The sequence below is a fragment of the Bos mutus genome, chromosome 29 (genome assembly GCF_027580195.1).
Source record: "Bos mutus isolate GX-2022 chromosome 29, NWIPB_WYAK_1.1, whole genome shotgun sequence".
In the NCBI taxonomy this organism is placed as follows: domain Eukaryota; kingdom Metazoa; phylum Chordata; class Mammalia; order Artiodactyla; family Bovidae; genus Bos; species Bos mutus.
Window position 1 is genome coordinate 31,447,531 of NC_091645.1, and position 16,530 is coordinate 31,464,060.

Genomic DNA, 16,530 nt, shown 5'->3' on the forward strand with positions numbered 1-16,530 from the left:
TGCACAAAACAGTCAAGTTAAAAAAGTTTGCTTGTATTTGTCATATTGCCCAAGGCAGACATTGCACTGAGTACCCACCCCTGAGATTGTTAGAAGATAAGAGGCCATCATACCAAAGAAGTATCTAGGTTTCAAGGTCTGATGTGTCTAAAGATGAGAACTGGACAGCGGAACGCAGGTATCCATTCCCTACATTTCACGATAAGAGTGTTTCCACAAGTAAAGATATCAAGCCTCATCGGATCCACAGGTGAACCTGCTTTCTTTGCCTTTCAGTCTTATTTCCTGGCCATTGTATAATTCTCCTGTGGAGTCAAACAGGGCACTTTCCATAGGAACCGCCGATGCATCTAAGCAGTCATGCAGCCACTCAAATGCAGCCTTTCTCTTTACAAAGATCACTGGTTTGAAATGGAAAACAGTTGAAACTGCAATATAGCTCCCCTGGCAAAAGATGTATTTTTCAGACAACAGGAATTATCATGGATAATTCACATTGATTTTTCCCAACCCAATCCTCAGTGTAATCATTTCTAGATGTAAATGCTTTGAAAAGGGGTGATCTTGAGAAAAAAGTCACTCAGCAACTGTATTGTGTGAGGTGAGTGTGTGAGGGTAGGTAAGGGCTCAGTGAGGATACTAAGCCTCAAATAACCTGCTTTGAGGATGCCAGGAGAAAAGGGCTAAATTTTCTGCACTGATACAGAAAAACATGAGATCTTTCTTTTCCCAGCTCTGCCACCAGCCTTGTACCTACATCTGTGACCAGTCAGGAATCTTAGAGAACAAAGACCCATGCATTATCTCTCTCAGTCCCCAAAATGCTATCTGTAGAAAACCATATACGTACAGTCCACTCTGGTACCACCCTGTGCATTGGCTCTTGGATTCCAAAATCAGCAGATGCTCAAGTCGCTTACATTTTGCTGTCCATATCCTCAGCTTCTCCATTCGGCAGATTCAACCCACCACAGATCAGAAATACTATTATAAAACGTCCGCGATCAGTTGCATATAGGGATGAGGAACCCTTGCAAACAAGGGGCAGACTGTACTGACCTTAGTTTTCTCTACCATAAGAGCATATTGGGGGCAACAAGTATAGCCAGTCTTGATCAAATAAGGTCTTTGCTGCAACACAGGACTTCTTTTGAAGTCAAGGACTCGAGGGACACCTGTACTTTCTGCACTTTTCAAGAAAGAGAGAGAAAAGGCAGACTGCTTGTCTGGAAACGTGCTTCAGGAAATTTGGTGTGCAGAGAATTTTCCCAGGGTGCCTCATGGAAGAGGCATCGAGGCATGCAGACTTGCCCCTCTGGGCACTGGGGCCTCTAAAGTCCTTGGTTCTGCAGATCTGTGGTTCCCTATCTACTTTCTGATCTGTACTGTTGTAAAGGGAAATCGCAGTCCTCCTTCTCTGCCTTCTCAGAGTTTGCCTTGCAAGGTGTTACAGGCAAGCCACGATCAGTCAGTGGGGCTGGGTTTGGATCACCTTGGAATTAATCATTTCTTCTCATCAGTTTGGACTGGGCAGGATCTAGATTCTGTTCCGCCCAGAGCACCTTTTTAAAAAACTATTTAGGCCCTGTATGTATTTCATGGAAAATTTCACACGCCTGTTTTTGATTCACTTCCAATTAAAGGCTCAAAATGCTGGTTTTGTAAGAGTGCTTTGATGATTCAGATTCTTGTTGGTTGATCTTTTTTTTTTTCCTTTCTCCTCCTCAAAGAAGTTTAATAAATGTTGCTCAGGCATTTGCATGCTTAATTGTTTAAAATAATTGGAAACAGGAGAGACCGTTTACTGTATGTGCACAAAACGAGGATATTTATGAGCCAGATGCCTTGGTGAAGGTGACTCTTATGGGAAAATAAAGAATATGACGGAAGGTGGACAACTTGGTGTCCCCACCGCTGGGAGGGCAGGGTGCTCTGAGCTCAGTTCCTCCGGAATGGTCAGGGGCATATTACGGGAAACACAGGAGTCCCTCTTAATGCAGCCAGTCAGCATCAACAGGCTATCCATGGGATGGTCAGTCTCACCAGAGATGGACCAGGTGGACTGGTGTCCCAATGCTAATGCTGGTCCCTCTTATTGGAGGCAGTCCATTGTCTGCAGTGACAGCAAGTGCATCCCTTGCCTCCTTCTTCATACTCGATAAAAAGCCTTGATGATGAACCTACCTGCACAAACCTCTGCGCTAAATGAAAAAGAGACCAACGCAGCAGGCCCCCTAGGACCTGTGGAAGCAGTCCCAGGCTCTGCCTGTGTACCGGTCCCTCTGAAGTGCTCACAAGGGCACGGGGCATCTGGTAATCTGATTTCTGCTCCTGGCTTTGCCTTTGGCTGGTTGGGTGACACTGGACAAGTTTCTCCCCTTTTCTTAACTTCTCTTCTCTATCTACCCAAAAGGATAAAGAAGAGGAATAGTCAGTCCTCTTCTGTCTTGACTTTGGTGAAAATCTGGCCTGCTAGATTGCTTTGAATTTCTTGAAGAAAAGCATTAATTAATTACTGCCATTTGCCAAGCAACTCAGCAACTCCTTACATGGTGCTTCTTGTTGTCAATTGTCAAGCAAGCATCATTTCCAATTCTGAGTCTTATTTGGACAACTTACTCTTCTCTCTTTATTGTTACAGGCTGGTTAGCCCTATTAAGCCGGAGTTACACAGTGTAACTTCGTGTTCGCACAGTGTCATGTGGGGATGCGGTGTGGGGCTTCTTGGCTGAGAAAGGTGACAGAAACCTTTATTCTGGTGGGCAGTGAGATGCTATAGTGTTTTGCAGATTACCGTGATGCTGGCAGAATGGCTCCTGTGCAATTCAAAGTGTGAAAATCTAGGTTTGAAAGCAGCTGATTAGCTGTGTGATCTTGGGCTAGATAGTCTCTCATCTCCTCCCTTCCTGTCTGTAAAATAAAACCAGTCGTAAGTAATATGAAGTTTTCTACTGCCATACTGACCAATAATAAGAATCAAAATAAGTGGAAGAAAAAACACTTTGTAAAGAGCTATGGGAATCTGCCTGCCTAGCAGGAGACGTGGGTTTATTCCCTGGGTTGGGAAGATCCTCTGGAGAAGGAAATGGCAACCCATTCCAGTATTCTTGTCTGGGAAATCCCATGGACAGAGAAGCCTGGTGGGCTACAGTCCATGAGATTGCAAAGAGTCAGACATGACTTAGTGAGTAAACAGCAATGTAAATACTGGTTATTATTATCTTAGTTATTATTCTCATCCAGGTGGATGTTTGAACATAACAGGCTGTCCATGGAATTCTCCAGGCAAGAATAGTGAAGTGGGTTGCCATTCCCTTCTCCAGGGTATCTTCCTGACTCAGGGATGGAACCCATGTCTCCTGCATTATAGGCAGATTCTTTACTATCTGAGCCACTAGGGAAGCCCTAAGAGATAATAATTGTTGCTTAAATGGAGTCCATGGGTTACTTTTTTCTGACTTTCATGGTTCCCAAAACTTACTTGCATTTGGTAAAATTCGTCAGCTATTTATTCATATCTCTTTGCTAGTAGAGACACTCTCCCCTACAAATGCACCAGAACAGACCAAACATCCCATATTCCTCCTCTCCCCTCCCTCATATCCGGCCATTGTTCTCCTCCTGAAACTCCCATCCCCATCAATGGGGGTTTTACGTAAAACCCGATGGCAGGATGTGAGTGCAGCTTCAGGAATTCCAGGCTTGTGCTGCTGATAAAGAGTTGTGTCCAACTGAAAACACCAGTGAAACAAAATTCCCTTGTCCAAACTATGCTACTCAGGTTTTGTTTTTTAACTTTTGTCTCTGCCTTTAAAGAGTCAAAAACCCTCCTAGAATATAAGCCATGTATCTTGTACCACTTCCCCTTGCGAATGGTTTTTCGATGCTCATCTAGTGAGCAACCACTGCCCCCACTACTTGTACCACCTCGTCTGTCTCCTCCCTGTCCTTGTGGGAACACAGGACCAGGACTGAAGTGGGTTGACTCAGTGGGAGCTGACATTTCAGTCCTTCCATAGGCTCTGATTTACCTTCCACTTCCAAAAAGAAGAGTCTTCCAGCCTGTAGGAACTGTAGGACTGAACGCTCCTGATCCAGGAATCTGGATTGGTTTGGGATGTGATGGTTTAAGTGTGGAAGTAACTGAAAGCTTAAACTGACTTGAGTGTGAGTGAAGGGGTGACAATGTGGAAGAAGTCATCTACTTTGAAGATGGTCCTCTGCTGGAGCAGAAGGCAGAGATGATGGTGGCTCTTCCCCCAGGCATGGAGACTCAACAGGCAAGCTGTGTCTTTGTTCTCATCCTGCATCAGTAACATTTTAGGAAAGCTTGTCTCTCTCCGTGCTACCCTACACAACCAGTATGACTGTGTGACCAGAGGTGGAATGAAGGGGAAGGATGTTTACCGCCATTATACCCACACTGAAGCAGCTAAGTGATAATGAGACACACACAAAAAAGGAAAATGAAGTTGGCTCTTTTCATTTTAAAAGGCTCATCCAGACATTTAGCATTCTGATGAAAAGCTTCTCCTGACATCTTTTTCTGAACAGGTATTAGGGCTTTCTTCTTCGCCAACAGAATTGGGATTTCAAAGTCCACAGGGTGGACACTGAGCTCCTCAGACGTTTATCTATTAGTTCTTCAGGAACCGCAGTCCAGCTAAGATCAACCCCACTGTTTCTTTCTCCATGAAAGCAAATGACGACCAAGATCTGTAGGCTGTATTGAAGGAGTATTCTGTGTTTTTTCTACACAGAAACCACAGAGTAAAGGTAAAGAGATTAGAGAGCATCTCAAATATATATTTCAAACTATGAAGAACATCTCACACAAACTCAGCCTTGCAGAAAATTCATTTTGACAGTGGTATCTATCTTTGGGTGGTTAAATTGTATAAAGGTTTTCTAGACATACTTAATATCATACCATCTTAGCTACGTCCAGTGTCTTGTCTGAAGATGTTACAGACTTGGAAATCGCTAATTAACACGTTCTCATCTTTTTCAAGTAACTCTTAACATTCTGGTTTTAAATTTATTTGAGTGGGAGGGAGAGTGATATTTTCCTGGTCTGTAGAAAGCTTAAACATCTGGTTTTGGAAAAGACTAATTCATTGGAAACCTCATGAGAGATGTGGTTCTTATATAACTTTTAGGATAAGAGATTTGGGAAATTTCATTAATACTTCTCAGCTTTCTTAACGTGATCTTAAAGGCAAAGTGGAAGATTAAGCAAACTGTCTTCATCTGGGATGTCCAGTAGAACTTTCTACAAAGGAGGCACATGCCCTGTTCTACACCATCCCCTATAGTAGCCACTAACCTAACTATTGAGGTAGCTTCTAAGGCCTTGAAATGTGGCTGGTGCAAAGAAGAACTTAGTTTTTAATTTCATTCCATTTCCTTCTAGTTAATCTACATTTAATTCACATGTGGCTAGTGGCTCCCATATTAGACCATGCAAGTCTGTATATTTCAGGTCAAAAATGGTCTTAAAATCTGAATTCAGTTGGAGAGTATATTTATGTGGATTATTTTTATTTGAGTCAGCAATGTGTGGTCCACATAGAGACTAACATTTCCATTGATTCTTATGACTGACATTAAAGCAAAATCAAAGGAAATGTGGATACCCATGTTTACCCAAATATTACCAGTGCTGGCCTGGGCCTGGAATTAAGGCTACCATCTAGTCTTTTGGCTTCATTGCCAATTCTACACTGGCCTCTAAGAGTATAATGCTGTCTTTTCCCATCTATAAAATGGATGCACTCGGAATCTGTCACCGGGATATTCACAAAAGATGATTAAATGTATATCGGGCTTGTCAAAGAAAGGTGTGGGCTTTTCCTGTAGACCTTTTCACTGAAAATGACCTCAGCCACAGGGAATCCTCCAGAACAAGGTGGTTTCATTTTCCTCATTTGTAAAATGCTGGATGATGATCAATTGTTTTTAAGGTCATTTTCAGTTCTAATGCTGTGTCCTTCCACGAATATATGATTTTCTCTGACAGTAGATTCCATCCTTTTAACAGAGACTTGGCTTTCTGAATTCCAAGATCCCTTTAATTCATTGTAAGTAGATTTCTTCTTAAGTTTAAATGTGAGCAAAGTAACTTATTTAGCAAACGGGTAGGTAGAATGGTGACTTTGAACCCCAGTGTCCCTCCAGTGCGTGTTCCCTGGACTTCCATTGCTTTGTGTTATTCTCAGTCACCGGGACCCACGTGCTTGATCTGTCCAAGGCATGGAGCAATTTCTCTCCCTCCTTCATGACCCTGACCCATGGAAAATCGATCATATAACATGCTCTACCTGCTGTGGATTTGGAATGACCGTGAGGAATAAACACCTAGTTCTTCTCTGGGGAGATCTGACCTCCTTCCTAAGGCCTGATTTTTTTTTTTTGGCTGTGTGGGCTCTCTCGTTGTGTCTGGCAGGCTTAGTTGCCTCGCAACTTGTGGGATCTTTAGTGCCCTGGACCAGGGACTGAACCCACACCTCCTGCATTGGAAAGAGAATTCTTAACCACTGGACTGCCAGGGAAGTCCCCCTAAGGCCTCTTCATGAGCAGAGCGTGGTAGCTTTTGCTTTGGAAGTCTTCAACTGGAATCACTGAGAAGGTTCATCCTGTGTCTACCCCTGAATCAGTGGCGTGCATTTCTGAGCTGAATTGTTTAAAATCAAGATGGACAGATGTTACAGAGAAAATAGAGCAGAGCTCCCTGCAGGCTAACTAACTACACGATGGTTTTAGGGGTGATGAACCACTGTGGTTCTGCTTCTTTCTTACACTTGCCCTGCAGAAAGGAGAAAGTACAAATCAACTCCAGGGCACCTGTGAGTGCCCAATTCAAGTCTTGGATCATCTCATGCTGATTATGTATAGAATCCATCAAGAGTCGGGTATTTCTATGGCTCATGCATTTCCAGAAAAATCTCTGCAGTTTGAAATCTTCCATCCTTGTTCTTTTCAGATTGCATCTGGAATAAAGTAAGGATGTGTGTGCAGAATATAATTCTGTGATGGTGATAGTTCAGTGACTCCTGGTACATCATGGCAAGCACTGAATTGTGGGTTTTCAGTGTTTGCTGTCAGCTTCTTGAGGGCAGACACCCCACCAGTTTGTCTTTGAGACCTCAGCTCCCTGCACATAGTTGTATATTTATTTATTTTTTTATAACTTTTTATTTTATATTGGAGTATAGCCAGTCAACAATGTAATGATAGTATCAGGTGGACAACAGAGAACTCAGTCATATGTATACATGTATCCATTCTCACCCCAACTCCCCTCCCATCCAGGCTGCCACATAACATTGAGCAGAGTTCCTTATGCTGTACAGTAGGTCTTTGTTGGTTATCCATTTTAAATATGGTAGTGATATTTGTGTATTTATTGAGCACTTTCTGTATGCCAGGTCCTGGGATACAGTGGTTAGAAAAAAGACAGGCAAGGCAGTTTTGGTACAGAAATTGCAGTCAAGATGGGAAAAGAGATACTGAGTGTGTTGTTATAAGGGCAAAGAGTTCTGTGAAGAAGGAAGTAGAAGATGCTTCAGGAGAGTGTACTATGGGGACCTAACCAGTCTCAGAGGTCAAAGGTTTCCCCAAGGAAGTGACATTTAGGCTGAACCCTGAAAGATAAGCACAAGTAGGCATGAAGGAGAACAGGCCTTCAAGAAGTGTTCACGGAATGAATGAATGAAATACTGCCTTCCTACCGCTCTGCTACATTTAGTGCCTCTAGGCACTGTCTGTGGGTCTGTAAGCCATTTTCTTCAGTAAAGGCAAGTAAGTGAATAAAGAATATCCCAAGAGGACAATGACTTTAAAGGTTTCAAAGACATGATCAGAGTAGTAGTTGACTGAGCACATAAGAGTTCCTTTGTATTGGTTTATAGACTTTTTTTAAAAAGTGTATTTAAGTGGAGGATTGATATGTTTTGAATATGCAGTGCATCCAGAAATGTCAAGGGCAGGAAGATTCTCTAAGGCTTCTTTCCATCTTTGATGATTTCCACAGCATATGGATTGGACTTGTTCTCAGCCTGGCAGACCTCCTCACTGGCAGAGTAAGGCTGCTCTTGGGCACACAGGGCTCTGGAAGTCATGCTCACTGGCTTCAGTGTGAGCTGCCCTCAGCCCTTCAGCAGGTCCTGGACCTCCTCATGCTTTGGTTTCCTCAACTTCAGAGCAAAGAGATTCTGCCAATGATAATTTTACCTCGAAGTGATATTGTAATAAAAATGGCCGTAAGTGCATTTTGTAAGATCAAAAACAAAAAGAAGAAAATAAAAACCCCTGCTGAAGACGCATGCTTTCTATATCGAGTGTTTGCTAGAATTTCAGAGAAAGCCATCTGGTCTAAAACTTTACAGAGGTTAAGACTGGGATTGGCTTTTAAGGTCTTTTCTGGAGTGGCTGTGTCCTCTACCTATTTATTTACTTTAAAACAACTTTCCAGGAGCTTTCAGTAATGTCAGAAATGATGGTGGGGTCTTCCCTGGTGGTCCAGTGGCCAAGACTCAGCACTCCCAGTGCAGGGGACCCAGGTTCGATCCCTGGTCAGGGAACTAGATCCTGCATTCGCAACTGAGAGTTCGCATGCTGCAACTAAAAAAAGATGATGATGACAATAATAATAATAATATTAATTGAGTAGTTACAGATGAGCCAGGCACTGTCCTGAGCCCTTCAATGCACGTTGGCACTTCATTTCTAGCACAGCCCATGGGTTACATCTGTCATTAGACTTTACCTGAGAGGAACCAAGTGCAGAAAACCCAAGTTTCTTGTCAAAGTGCATGCAACTCATAGGGTCTGTCTGATTTCAGAGACTTTACTCCCTACATATGTGAAATATTTTGAACTTTTCAGAATAAGGGCTCAGGGTTGCTAAGTGACTAAACATATACAATTAATTATTTCTGCCCCAGAATACAAGAGTGTTAACATTAGCAGTTGATTTTTGCAATTCCTTTGGCCTCTGGCGTTCCCACACGCCTCCACCCCTCTTCCTAACTATTGGAGCAGACTTCCGAGGTGATAGTGGTTCAGTTCCAGGCACTGCAGTAAAGCCAGCATCAGCGTAAAGCACGTCACAAGATTTTTCAATTTTTCTTAGGAAAAGTTGCGTTTATACTTTAGTCTATTAAGCGTGCAACTGTATTGCGTCTGAAACCCTTCATTAAAAAACATTTTATTGCTAAAAAATGCTAACCAGGATCTGAGCCTTCAGCAAGTTGTAGAAGCAACATCAAAGATCACTGATCACAGATCCCAATGACAAATATGATAATGATGAAACAGTTTGAAATATTGTGAAAATTGCCACTGTGACACAGAGACACAAAACGCTATTGAAAAAATGGCACTAAGAGACGTGCTTGACATAGGGTGGCCACAAACCTTCAATGTGTCAAAAATGCGACATCTACGAAGCCCAATAAGCAAGGTACGCCTGTATGCTCTTCTGTTGTTTAAGGGGAAAAATAGTTTCCGAACTTGTTCAAGTACAAACGAACTGCCTGAAAACTAGCAAAAGCAGTACTGAAGAACAGACTGTATAAATAGAGAGCGGGGGATTCTAGTCTACATTTTGTTCCCACGATCTTAAACTGTTTCTGAGGGTCTTTTTATTACCTCCTCTATCCCCCACCCCATCCCGTTTCGTTGGATGCTACGGAGGAGAACGCATTTCTAACCTTCTTGAAATGGAAACAATAGGATTTGCCTGTGCTACTTTTATTTCCCCACTGGGGAATCTGAGCGATGACCTGATTGAATTCCGCCCATAAAGGTCAGGCTTTGAATTCGAGGCAGAGGAAAAAGCGAAGAAAACATTTTGCAATGATACCCCCTGGGTCCCAAGCATGGAAGGGCCTCTGCTCGGTGCACTGTGGTCTGCTGATAAGGATAACATGGATGACAAGCGGAACATTTCCAGGACAAAGGAAATTCCCTGCTTCATTGTTTAAAGGAAGCCCCGGTCCACTCGGGAGAGCCAGGTTTGGGGCATAGACACAGATTTCTCTGCCGCAGGGACAGAAGAGGCAGAGAAAAGCCAGGAGTGCGGTGGGAATGGGGAGCAGCCCAGCCCCTCGCGTGCCTGCTGCTCCCTAATTTCATCTGGGGAGCACCAGCGGGGTTGGAAGTCAAAAAGAGGTCATTGCAGTTTATGGCGTTCGTCTCAGCTCAGAGCCAGACTGTTAGTGATGGGGGCGCGCAGGCTGGGAGAGTTAAAAGCCCAAATCGTACAATGTGGCCCATTGAGGAATCACAGAAAAAAGCACTAGGAGATTTAGCGAAGCTGATCTGGTTTTGAGTTTAAATTCTGGACCTCCTTCTCTCCCCACCCCCTCCAAGCCAAAATGTCAGCGAAGGGCCTGGTTTCCCTTTATGGAGTGCAGAATAAACAGATCTACGGCGGCAGGAGAGGGGCCCAGTCCCCCAGCCCGTAATGCCAGAGCTGGGGGTGGGGGGCTGTGGGGGAAAGCAGTTATTCTTCTGTCTGGTTAGTATTTGGCATTGACTTTCATTTTCTCCAACCTCTGTTTTCTAGAAGCCTGCCTGTACGGGAAGTACAGGAATAAAGAGAAGCTGATCTGGGGTGGGGGTGGGGGTGGGGGTTCTTGCCAGACTTCAGAGGAGGTGGACTTTTGGTTTTCTGATTGTTTGGGGAGGCATTTGCAAAATGAAAACTGCTTTGGGGAATTGAACCCAGAGACGGAGCTTTTAGCCGTTGGCCCTGATGGAGGCCAGCGCTGGGCCTTCCCTCAGTCCCCTCCCAGCCCCGGGAGCGCGCCGAGCCCTGGGCATGGTGGGGTCAGCTGTGGTTAGCCTGGCCGCAGGACTCTGCATTCCTTTTGGGCTTTGCTTGGTTTGGGTGGGTGTGACCACGAGTTTACTCTGGAGAAAACTGAGACAAAGGTCTAAATTGGGCAGGATCTCGAATCTAATGACTTGTTTACAGATCCTGTACTTTTTCCAGGGCAGGGAGGAGGAGGGGGAGGAAAGGGCAAGCTGGCCACTGCGGGCACATTATTGTTTTTCAATCTAAGGAGGTGGGATCGTTTCAGAACCCAGCAGGGCATCTCCTGGCAGCCAGTGGGCAGAGCGGCACTCTGTGTAATTTTCCAAGGTGGGGAGGAAGCGGCGGCGGCCGTGGCCTCTGCCCACCAGCTTGGCTTCCGGGGCACAAACGCCCGCCCCTGCCACATGAAAGGCCCCGTGTCCTCCCGCTGCAGCTTACAGCAATGGGGCGGGGGGGCTTGCTCCAAGTGCACCCCAGCCAGGGTACCCAGTAAAGCATGTGCACCTGCAGGATGGCCAAGGAAACAGAGCAGGACCTGTGTCAGGATGAAGCGATGCCCAGAAGGCCGTCTCGAATGGAAGAGCCGTCTCATTTAAGGTTCTGCTCTAAGGTGGCATTTATTTAATGACTGTTAAGTGTAAGAAATTCCGCTGTCCTCCCCTGAAAATTGCACTGCAGATTTGAGGACTTGTGCTTCTAGATTCTGGCCGTTCTTCTGGAGCTCAGAGGGCCTGCTTCTAAGACATTTAGGCCCCCAGGGTTTACCCCCCAAAGGGCAGGTTTGGACCACAGGGCAGGCCGGAAGTGCCTGCGCCCACGTGTGCCCTGGCGCTTTATAGAAACGTCCCTATTGGGCCCACACCCACCCACGAGTCAGATGTTGTCTTTAGCTTTTATGAGGGGGAGACTGAGGCCCAGAGGTGTTCAGTGATTCACTCAAGGCCACACAGCGGCTACACTTCCTTTGCACAGTGTGCACAGATTCACAAGGCGAGGCAGGAACCCACGTGTGCCTGAGCTCCTCAGAGTGAAAAGAGGGTGAAGGAGGGGTCTGCAAGGTGCGGTCTGCCCTTCTCCTGGACTGTTTCAGTTGGGTGTGGCTGATTCAAAGCTGCCCTGCAAGAGAGCGTGCTCCAGTCTGTGAGTAGAGGAGCCAGACCACAGGGCGCTGCAGATTCTTGCTTTGCAGAAATCTTCCAGATGTTGATGTGGGGGCATCTAAGGTGGTGCTGGGATGGTGGGAGTGGGGTGTCCCTGGGACCCTCTAAATCCTCTGGCGGGGAAGCCTCATAGATACTGACTTGCCCAGGGAACTCAGGAATGGAAGGGGACTCCAATTAAAAATAGCATCAGCTGTAGTAACCACCCTTCTGTAAACACTGTAACAGCTAACGTTCACTTTATACCCAGTCACTTAGAAACTCTGTGATGCTGTGAACTCATCTGAATGCAGAGAGGTGGCCAGGGCAGCTAACACAGCTAGAAAGAGAGGCAGCCAGAAGCCATCCACCGGATTCTAATCCCAGTTCCCACCATCAACTAAATGGGATACAGTAATGATTCTCCCCCCATCTTCTGAGGCTCCCCCAAAGCTGGCGACCCAGGCCCGCTGTTGGTCCGCTTCCTTCCCATCCTCTCCCAGCCCGGCCAGGGTCTGACCCATGGGGAGGCCAGGTCTGCGGGAAGGAGTAGGTGGCAAGATTCCTTTCCACTTGTTTCCTGCACCTGGAAACAAGCACAGAGGCCATTATTTGGATGACTTATTGTTTAGAGCTTTTGTTTATTTTGGTTTGGTTTTTAAGAAACCTTTACAGAAAGAATTGTGCAGATTTTTCAAATTTCAATTGTTGTCTGCTGCCCGGTCCAGCTGACCACCTCGCCACCGGCCGATTGCTGGATAAATCTTAGTTAGTGGCCACAGACTGTTATTTATCTGTACCCCCGTAGGTGGAGAGTCAGTGAAATGGGAGAAGCTGCAGAGCAGCTGAGGTTGGACTCAGTGGAAAATCCAGAAGTGCAGATGTGGATCCAAATTGGGCTGAAAAATCTCATGAGATCAGGCTTTCTTGGACTTCCTGCTTTTCGCCCAAGCAGTATGTTCAACATAAACGAACTTTCGGTATTTTGAAACTTCCGTTTCTGATCTCAGAACCTGGAAGTGAAGAGCTGTTGTGAACATTTCCACAAATTTTGTCATGGTTATTCTGGAGGCCAAGTCCAACCCGGTAATTATGGAGCTTTTGGGCTCACTAACACCACAAGAGCCTGCCAGGACTTCCATAGAGGAGGGGGAAGGGCCCTCTGCCGAAGGGTCCAGGTTGGGGAGATCGGTGTTCAAATTGTAGCCCTGCCACTTCCGGCCGTGACTTAACCTCTTGGATGCTTAGTTTCTTCATCAGTTGGATGAAGAAAATATACCATTTCATAATGTTGTGAGGACAGAATTCTCTGTGTGTGTGCGTGCTCTCAAACTCTCCCCTCTTTGCCCATGTACTTGTGTATGATGTGTGCATATATGTCTGTATGGTGCATACTTATCTCTGCACCCACACATACCAAATAGAGGTGTGTGTGCATGTATGTTTATGTATTATTAATGTTTACCTTGAATATGTTCCCCTGGGGATCTAGGGCAGCCAGTTTCTGACAGCAGCTGCATGTGGAAGTCAGTGAAATCTCCCTGATTCACTGTCCAGTGGCACCTCACACACAGGCACCGAGGGCTCTGCATGCAGAAAGGATGAGACTCTGTGAGGCTGGAGAAATCTCTGGTGGTGTAGAACAAGAAGCGAGACTTACCTTGCACTTTGGGAGCTGAGTTATGTTCATCACATCGTCTTTTGCTTCTAGAGTCTCTTGCTCTCCTGCAATAAGCTAGCAGGAATGCCAGGCTGGCGGGTGCAGTAGGAAAGCAAGGTGTGAGCAGAGCCCTGCCCAGGCATTGACTGGAAGGAGCAGAGGTGGGTGGGGGTGTGAAATGAGAGGAGAGACACAAAGAGGCAGGGACCAGAATGAGAGGTGCATTAACCCACCCTATGCTGCTAATCCATTCCCTGGGCAAGCCTACACTGCATAGACTGTGACTTCTTTGCTTCTCTATTTTTTGGCTTACATTTTTCTTTTACTCATTAAATCTATTGCTTATTTTTAAGTATTTTTTAATAGCAATTTCCAAAGTACTACATTATCTTCGCATAAAATTTAGAAAATATGGAAAAACCTGGGAAAATGCCAAAGCGCCTGCAGTATAGCAACCCAGAAAACAACCTATTAATATTCGGGTGTATTTCCTTCCAATCTTTTTAATGCAGATATATATACATCCACGTCTGGTTTTTGTATAACCAGAATCGTATTGTTTTGCAATCTCCTTTTATTCTCTTTGTATTTAATTATGGCTGTTTCCCTGTATCATCAGGCGTTGTGGTAGGTCACTGTGTCTTATGGACTGCCAGATAAACCCTCCATGAATGTTAAGTGCTGCGTTTTTGGACAGTATGTGTCATCTTGCTACTCTTCAACTTCTGAAGCTGGGGTGGTGTTTTATAACAGGGCTAGAAAAGTGTTAGTGGCTCAGTCATGTCCAACTCTTTGTGACCCTATGGACTGTACCTTGTCAGCCTCCTCTCTGTCCATGGGATTCTCCAGGCAAGAATATTGGAGTTGGTAACCATTTCCTCCTCCAGGGTATCTTCCTGACTCAGGGATCGAATCTAGGTCTCTGGCATTGCAGGCAGATTCTTTACCGTCTGAGCCACTAGGGAAGCCCAACAGGGCTAGAATTCTTTCTTTTCTATTTTAATAAAATATCCTTTATGGGCTTTAGAAATGATCTCACATGAAGTGCTGAAAAAGGGATGTTGAAGCAGCTACAGGATCCCCCTTCAGTCGGAAATCGGGAGGCACAGGGGCCTGGGTTCACCCCTTTGGGTCACCCAGAGGGAGGCGGGATTGAGGACTTGCAGGCCAGTCCAGGGCCCAGTCTGATGGCACCAGGACACCTACATCTCTGAGTCTGCTGCTACCACAAGGCTTCGTTTTTGCATAGGCTGTTTGACTTGCACAGACGTGGAAAGCAGCCACTAATAACAGAAGAGCTGCCTCTTCCGTCGTCAGGCCTGGCCGTGGCTGCTCAGCGACTTGGCGTCTGGGGCGGCGGCTGTCTGCCACACCTCTGCCCTCCCAGCAGCAGGGTCAGCCGGTCTGCTTGTCAGAAAGAGGCCAAGCCTCCCTGCCCACCCCGTGTGTGCTGGAGGTGGGGGAGGTAGACTTCTGAGGGCTCTTTGTCTGGTGAGGGAGCCAAACCTCTCTGCAGTGGGAGCCCCTCTGGCCAGCCCCTGCCTGTCGCCCTCCACCCAGCTGATGACCTTCTTCTCCTCCAGCCCCCATGAACCAGAGCTCACTTGGCCAGCCTTGAGAAGCTGGAACCTCCTGGTAGCTTCGAGAGAATCTGTCTTTCCCAACTGAGTGCTGGCAAGTCTGTGAGGGAGAATTTTCTGGGAGGACCAGCAGCTGTGCGTTTATCCCGGCATGATACCTTGCAGAGTTGAGTCAGCCAAACCCTTCATCAAAGCCTGAACTCACATGGTCTGCTTTGTCAACCATTCATTCATTCCATTAATAGATATTTAGTGCCTCCTGTTGGAGGATTGGACTTCCCAGGTGGCGCTAGTGGTAAAGAACCTGCCTGCCAATGCAGGAGACATAAGGGACACAGGTTCCATCCCTGGGTCGGGAAGATTCCCTGGAGGAGGGCATGGCTGCCCACTCTAGTATTCTTGCCTGGAGAATCCCATGGACAGAAGAGCCTGGTGGGCTACAATCCACGGGGTCACAAAGAGTCGGACACAACTGAGGTGACTTAGCAGGCACGCAGCGCACTGCAGGGCGAATGATGGGATGGAGGATAAAACAGCTAACACCCCTGCTCTCATGGAAGACACAAAAAATATAAAGGGAAGTGACTAGAATCGAAGAGTCGATGGTGGGAGTCTCGGGGGAGATACCTCCCAAGTAAGACCCTTGATACTCCTGTCTTAAGTTTGACAGTGGAATCCTGCCCTTAGTCCAGCCCCAGCCTCTGCCGAGCACACAGCTCTTCCAGCCGCTGAGCTGTAGAGAGACCATTGCTTTGGGTAAGATCAGTTACGGGCAGGAAAGGAGCCTGGCTCGAGCACACAGCTCCACAGACCCTTGTGGTCAGAGAGTTCCTAAATGAACTCGAACTTTGGGGGCTGGGATCTGTTTACTCTTGGCACACTGGGATTTCCTGTTTCTAAGAAAATGGGCTTAGATGCTCAGCTGCATTAACCAAACAACATGTTGACGCAAATGAATCTGAAACTTGCCAGCTCCAGACTCTCTAGAAGGTCAGATTTGGGAATGAGGCGTTTGGGTGACTTTCCAAACCCTGAGTTCCAAATCAGATGACTCAGACTAGGTATTTATTGGGGGTGGGGGTGGGGGGTGGGGCTCCTTTCCAACCCTCCCAAACTGAACTCCTGCCAAGTGGCCTTCAGGTCGGAGACTCCCTGATCATCTTGGAGGGAGCAGGGGTGGGGGGACCTTTCCCCTGTCCACAGCTGGCGTTAGAAGCGGGTATCCCAAGTAGCTTAGCTGGGATGCTCTGAAAGATCCAGCCCCAGCATCCCATCTGCCTGAAATGATCACCATGAGCTGATTCCTTTGAGCCCTGGGAAGCTTGTGTC

At 46.2% G+C, this 16,530-nt stretch overlaps 1 protein-coding gene across 2 annotated transcripts in view; it reads left to right on the forward strand.

Annotated features, from left to right (window-relative positions):
- Positions 1 to 16,530, forward strand: part of FLI1 (Fli-1 proto-oncogene, ETS transcription factor) — a 131,963-nt gene that overhangs the window by 15,033 nt on the left and 100,400 nt on the right. The gene's annotated exons all lie outside the window — the stretch shown is intronic.